Source organism: Gymnodraco acuticeps, unplaced genomic scaffold (genome assembly GCF_902827175.1).
Source record: "Gymnodraco acuticeps unplaced genomic scaffold, fGymAcu1.1, whole genome shotgun sequence".
NCBI classification, from domain to species: domain Eukaryota; kingdom Metazoa; phylum Chordata; class Actinopteri; order Perciformes; family Bathydraconidae; genus Gymnodraco; species Gymnodraco acuticeps.
In genome coordinates this window covers 58072-66021 of record NW_022990918.1, presented here as the reverse complement: position 1 = coordinate 66021, position 7950 = coordinate 58072, and positions in this window count along the sequence as shown.

Here is a 7950-nt window from a genome sequence, read left to right as displayed (position 1 = left end):
CATAGGGTCCACAACTGACTGAAGACATGTGGAACAGAGTCATGGGGTCCATAACTGACTGAAGACATGTGGAAAAGAACTGACTGAAGACATATTGAAGAGAGTCATAGGGTCCAGAACTGACTGAAGACATGTGGAACAGAGTCATAGGGTCCAGAACTGACTGAAGACATGTGGAACAGAGTCATAGGGTCCAGAACTGACTGAAGACATGTGGAACAGAGTCACGGGGTCCAGAACTGACTGAAGACATGTGGAACAGAGTCATGTGGTCCAGAACTGACTGAAGACATGTGGAACAGAGTCATAGGGTCCAGAACTGACTGAAGACATGTGGAACAGAGTCATAGGGTCCAGAACTGACTGAAGACATGTGGAACAGAGTCATATGGTCCAGAACTGACTGAAGACATGTGGAACAGAGTCATAGGGTCCAGAACTGATTGAAGACATGTGGAACAGAGTCATAGGGTCCAGAACTGACTGAAGACATGTGGAACTTGGTCTTAGAAACAAAATTAATGACCTCTTGCCTTTGACCAGTATAGTGTTATCAACAGCTCCCGGAAACGTAAGTTCTAATATTACACTAGATAGTAAACTAGAATGCTTTTCAGCCATAAACCTTGAACAATTAAATTCAATGATTCTCTCTTCTAAACCATCAACGTGCATGTTAGACCCAATTCCAACTAAGCTGTTGAAGGAAGTTTTTCCATTAATTAGCACTTATTTATTAAATATTATGAATATGTCTTTATTATCAGGCTATGTTCCACAATCATTCAATGTAGCAGTGATAAAACCGCTTCTTAAAAAGCACAACCTCGATCCAGAGGTTTTAGCCAATTATAGACCTATTTCCAATCTTCCGTTCCTCTCAAAAATTCTTGAGAAATCGGTCGCAAAACAGTTGTGTGATTACTTAAAAAACAATGATTTATTTGAAGCTTTTCAGTCTGGCTTTAGAACACATCATAGCACAGAGACAGCTCTGGTTAAAGTCACAAATGACATTCTAATAGCCTCTGACAAGGGACGTGTCTCTATTCTTGCTTTGCTCGATCTCAGTGCTGCATTTGATACTATCGACCATGATATCTTATTGCAAAGACTAGAGCACTTAGTTGGCATACAGGGAACTGCTTTAGACTGGTTTAGGTCCTATCTATCTGAACGCTCTCAGTTTGTACGTGTCAATGATGAATCTTCCACGCAAACCAAAGTTAGCCATGGAGTGCCACAGGGCTCAGTGCTCGGACCTATTTTGTTCACATTATATATGCTTCCGTTAGGCAATATTATAAGGAATCATTCTGTAAACTTTCATTGTTATGCGGATGATACTCAACTATATTTATCAATCAAGCCTGATGAAATTAATCATCTAAATAAAATTCAAGACTGCCTTAAGGACTTAAAAACGTGGATGACCTTAAACTTTTTGATGTTAAACACGACCAAAACTGAAGTTATTGTACTTGGCCCGAAGAATCTACGAAACAAATTATCTAAGGATATACTAACTATGGATGGCATTAATTTGGCCTCCAGTGAGACTGTAAGGAATCTTGGTGTTATATTTGATCAGGAGTTATCCTTTAACGCCCACATAAAATCAATTTCAAGGACCGCCTACTTCCATCTACGTAACATTGCAAAAATCAGGCATATCTTGCCTCAAAACGATGCAGAGAAACTAGTCCATGCATTTGTTACTTCAAGGCTGGATTATTGTAACTCTTTATTATCAGGGTGTACCAAGAAGTCAGTCAAATCGCTTCAGCTGATTCAAAATGCTGCGGCTCGTGTACTAACCAGAGTTAGGAAAAGGGACCACATTACTCCTGTTCTGGCTGCCTTACACTGGCTCCCTATAGAACAGAGGATATCATTTAAAATTCTTCTTCTCGCCTACAAAGCCCCTTAATGGGCAGGCGCCATCTTACCTTAAAGAACTCATTATACCCTACTGTCCTACTAGGGCATTGCGTTCCAAGAATGCAGGGTTGTTGGTTGTTCCTAGAGTCTCTAAAAGTACAATGGGAGCCAGAGCCTTTTCTTATCAAGCTCCACATTTGTGGAATCAGCTTCCAGTTTGTGTTCGGGCGGCAGACACCCTATCCGTTTTTAAGAGTGCGCTTAAGACCTTCCTTTTTGATAAAGCTTATAGTTAGGGCTGATTAGATTCAGCCCCTAGTTTTGCTGATATAGGCTTAGTTTGTCGGGGGACATCTTACTTCTTCCTTCTCTCTGTCTATACCTGTGTACTCTCATGTTCCGATTAACCCAGCTTCCCCAAAATGTCCTTCTTTTTGGTGTCTATATACGCCGGGATCCGGAGTCATGGATGATCCTGCGCTCCTCTGTCCTGGATCGCGAGCCCTGGATCTTGAGTCGTGGCTGTGGTCCTGGATCATAGGTCCTGGATGGATATCCTCTTGGATTCATCTTCCTATTATACACACATGCATTTCCAAACATTTGGACTACCTATGTTGCAAATGTATTATCTTTTCAATTTACACACGGCATCTATTGCACGTCTGTCCATCCTGGGAGAGGGATCCCTCCTCTGTTGCTCTCCCTGAGGTTTCTCCCATTTTCCCCTTTAAACTGTGGGTTTTCTTCGGAAGTTTTTCCTTGTACGATGTGAGGGTCTAAGGACAGAGGGTGTCGTATTGTCATACTGATATTTTGTACAAACTGTAAAGTCCACTGAAACAAATGTAACATTTGTGATATTGGGCTATATAAATAAACATTGATTGATTGATAGGGTCCAGAACTGACTGAAGACATGTGGAACAGAGTCACGGGGTCCAGAACTGACTGAAGACATGTGGAACAGAGTCATAGGGTCCAGAACTGACTGAAGACATGTGGAACAGAGTCATGGGGTCCAGAACTGACTGAAGACATGTGGAACAGACTCATGGGGTCCAGAACTGACTGAAGACATGTGGAACAGAGTCATAGGGTCCAGAACTGACTGAAGACATGTGGAACAGACTCATGGGGTCCAGAACTGACTGAAGACATGTGGAACAGAGTCATAGGGTCCAGAACTGACTGAAGACATGTGGAAAAGAGTCATAGGGTCCAGAACTGACTGAAGACATGTGGAACAGAGTCATAGGGTCCATACCTGACTGAAGACATGTGGAACAGAGTCATGGGGTCCGAACTGACTGAAGACATGTGGAACAGAGTCATAGGGTCCAGAACTGACTGAAGACATATTGAACAGAGTCATAGGGTCCAGAACTGACTGAAGACATGTGGAACAGAGTCATGGGGTCCATAACTGACTGAAGACATGTGGATCAGAGTCATGGGGTCCATAACTGACTGAAGACATGTGGAACAGAGTCATAGGGTCCAGAACTGACTGAAGACATGTGGATCAGAGTCATGGGGTCCATAACTGACTGAAGACATGTGGAACAGAGTCATAGGGTCCAGAACTGACTGAAGACATGTGGAACAGAGTCATGGGGTGGAGAACTGACTGAAGACATGTGGAACAGAGTCATAGGGTCCAGAACTGACTGCAGACATGTGGAATAGAGTCACGGGGTCCAGAACTGACTGAAGACATGTGGAACATAGTCACAGAGTCCAGAACTGACTGCAGACATGTGGAATAGAGTCACGGGGTCCAGAACTGACTGAAGACATGTGGAACATAGTCACAGAGTCCAGAACTGGCTGAAGACATGTGGAACAGAGTCATGTGGTCCAGAACTGACTGAAGACATGTGGAACAGAGTCATAGGGTCCAGAACTGACTGAAGACATGTGGAACAGAGTCATTGGGTCCAGAACTGACTGAAGACATGTGGAACAGAGTCATAGGGTGCAGAACTGACTGAAGACATGTGGATCAGAGTCACGGGGTCAAGAACTGACTGAAGACATGTGGAACAGAGTCATAGGGTCAAGAACTGACTGAAGACATGTGGAACAGAGTCATAGGGTCCAGAACTGACTGAAGACATGTGGATCAGAGTCACGGGGTCCAGAACTGACTGAAGACATGTGGAACAGAGTCATAGGGTCCAGAACTGACTGAAGACATGTGGAACAGAGTCATGGGGTCCAGAACTGACTGAAGACATGTATAACAGAGTCATAGGGTCCAGAACTGACTGAAGACATGTGGTACAGAGTCATAGGGTCCAGAACTGACTGAAGACATGTGGAACAGAGTCGTAGGGTCCAGAACTGACTGAAGACATGTGGATCAGAGTCACGGGGTCCAGAACTGACTGAAGACATGTGGAACAGATTCATAGGGTCCAGAACTGACTGAAGACACGTGGAACAGAGTCATAGGGTCCAGAACTGACTGAAGACATGTGGAATAGAGTCATATGGTCCAGAACTGACTGAAGACATGTGGAACAGAGTCATAGGGTCCAGAACTGACTGAAGACATGTGGAACAGAGTCATACGGTCCAGAACTGACTGAAGGCAAGGCAAGGCAAGGCAAGGCAAGTTTATTTATATAGCACTTTTCAACACAAGGCAATTCAAAGTGCTTTACAAAAAATGAAAGAGATTAAGAAAATGGCATTTAAAATCAGTCATTAAAAAGAAAAGCAAATGAAATAAACATTAAAAGAAAAAATACATGGATAAAAGTTACAGTGCAGTCAATTGAACATTAAAAGAAAAAATACATGGATAAAAGTTACAGTGCAGTCTAAGATATGAATAGTTCAATTAAAAGCAGCGACAAAAAGAAAAGTCTTCTTGCTGGATTTGAAAGTAGTCAGAGTTGCAGCGGACCTGCAGGTTTCTGGGAGTTTGTTCCAGATATTTGGAGCATAATAACTGAACGCTGCTTCTCCATGTTTAGTTCTGACTCTGGGGACAGAAAGCTGACCAGTCCCTGAAGACCTGAGAGATCTGGATGGTTCATAATTTAGCAGGAGGTCAGAAATGTATTTTGGGCCTAAACCATTCAGTGCTTTATAAACCAGCAGCAGTATTTTGAAATCTATTCTTTGACACACAGGAAGCCAGTGTAAAGACTTCAGAACAGGAGTGATGTGATCCACTTTCTTAGTGTTAGTGAGGACTCGAGCAGCAGCGTTCTGAATTAGCTGCAGCTTTCTAATAGATTTTGTAGTGAGACCTGTGAAGACACCATTGCAGTAGTCGAGTCTACTGAAGATAAAAGCATGGACAAGTTTTTCCAAATCCTGCTGTGACATTAGTCTTTTAATCCTAGATATATTCTTTAGGTGATAGTAGGCTGATTTAGTAACAGTTTTAATGTGATTGTTGAAACTCAGGTCAGAGTCCATGACTACACCTAGATTTCTGGCTTTATCTGTTGTTTTGAACATTGCAGACTGAAGCTCAGCGCTAACTTTTATACGTTCTGCCTTGGCTCCAAAAACCATTACCTCAGTTTTATCTTTGTTTAATTGGAGAAAGTTCTGACACATCCAGTCATTGATTTGTTCAATGCACTTACTCAGTGTTTGAATTGGAGCATAGTCTCCTGGTGAAATTGTTACGTAAATTTGTGTGTCATCTGCATAGCTATGGTAACTTATTTTGTTGTTTTTCATTATCTGAGCCAGTGGTAATATGTAGATGTTAAAGAGAAGAGGCCCCAAGATGGAGCCTTGAGGAACCCCACATGTCATATTTGTCAACTCAGATGTGTATTTACCAACACATCCTCACTCCCAGGTCGGCCTATGTTGACGTTATGTCAAGTCCCCTGTCGGCTTTTTCCAACGCAAGGGGGGGGGGCCTTAGCGTCCATTTTCAACGCAAGGGGGGGCCCTTAGCGTCCATTTTCAGCTTTCCGGGATGTCCATATGCTTCTATGGACGCTCATGGAAGCACGGCATTCGTTTGTGTCGGCTGCCCTTAAAGGCAATGTGAGCGTCCATTCTCATTGGATAACGGAGAATTGTACACCCGGAAGTAAGTATTCCCCTTACTGTCGATTGATTTTACAGTGATATCTGCACTACTCATCGACTAAAAAACACCAGATTATCCTTGTTAATTACACAACATTGATTGGTTTAAATTGTGTGCAATGCTTTTGTATTTTTCCCCTTCGATTCGGAGAAACAAATGTGTTTTCGGAGTAAAGGATGGCAGAAGACACTACACTACCCAGAATCCCTAGCTATCGTTTGGACTACACCATGTGCTCTGTTTGACGTCAAGTGATCTTCAAATTTCTCCCTGCAGAAAAAAAAAACATGGCCGAACTTCGTTTTATTCTCGATGGAAAATGCCTATTTTAAAGTTAGTTTGGCCATTAAAATGCGTTTTGATGTCATTTGATGCGAGAAATATGAGTTGTTATTTCAGATTATGTGTGCAGTGGATGTACATGATCTTTAGTTTGCTAGTTATTACAAAGATTACTTCAGGAAATTGCGTCCATAACGTTTTCATTGTTACCAAGGTGGTTGCTAGGGACGCTGCTATCGATATTATTTCTGTTATGTTGTGTAACTGTTTAATGGTGTTATCTTTATTGCTACCCCCCTTCCCCGTCAATGTATAGTGTTGGTCCACAGCGCAAACATATTAGTTTAACAAAATCCGCATCTAAAGATAGCCTACGTTATTTTCCCCTGTGCAATTCCAGTCTCACATCTCACAGCACATCGTCATTAACAAATAACGGAAACAGACCGAAAACATTTAAAAAAAATACAATAATACTTTATTCCGAGTGTGCTTGCTTTTCTCTTTGGAAGTCATCACATAACGGCATTGTAATACACGGTTCGGCTGCATTAAATATTACATATCTGCCGTAGTTCTGTATTTATAGAGCCCTGATGAGAAGACTTCTAGACAAACATGAGGAACTGAAAACGTGACGTGGATCATAAATATATCAGCCATTAAACAACATCTTACATTTATTTTCACACAATACGTCTCCTTGCAGTATCAACACTAATTCGGCTGACTTTTATATTTGATCCAATTGGTAGATAGGCTGTATTTACACCATAAAGGTGCACAGCTGATATAAAGGGACACCTAGTGGTTAAAGCATGTTATTGAATTTCATTATTTTTATTATTAGATATTAATAGGATCCCTATAAAGTATATTAATTACTCGTTATTCTCTACTAATAGTTAATTAAAGACTGTATATAATGACTATTTTGCACATCCCTTTCAAGATTTCAAGATTTTCTAAGGTTTATTGACATATCATATAGGCCTACACAACTATGGTGTAGTTATAAATTGAATGAAAAACTTGGATCGCAGGTTCCTCAATAGTGCATTACAAGACATCTATCAATATTTGTGCGTACCTCCAGCAATGTTAACTATGTTGAAGCACTTATTTTAACTGATATTATACATAATGTATTATACTCTTATAAGATGTATGTAGATATTTCATCTCCGACCTTGTCAGGTATTGAACAATCAATAAATAAAGAACACAGAATTGTTGAATATAAAACACAGAATTTGTGTGATTATACTAAATGATTTACAAATAAACACCACTGCATTTTAACTGTTACACATGCTGATGTAACGCAAATGTTCCAACTTGAGATCAATAAAGTATATCTTATCTTAAGCTGATCGATGGCTACTGCCATATTTGCTAAATGTGCCTCTGAACCTTAACAAGTGCATGTTTCAGGCTTATCAATTAATGTAATGTAATGTTATCAATTAACAACAGGGGTCACAAACATAAGACCAGCTGTTAAATAAAGCTCTTCTGACCTTAGCTGGCATGTGTGTATATATATTAATGCTGCCCATTATGGGCACAAGCAATTTTCACCCATTTATTAATTATATGTTTTAAATGTGAGTGTTTCCTATCCCCTAAACCTCCAGGGATGTACACAGTTTAATACTGGCAACTTCTTATTATGGGAAATACGAAAACGTCTTTTAAAACTACAACTCCCAGTAGAG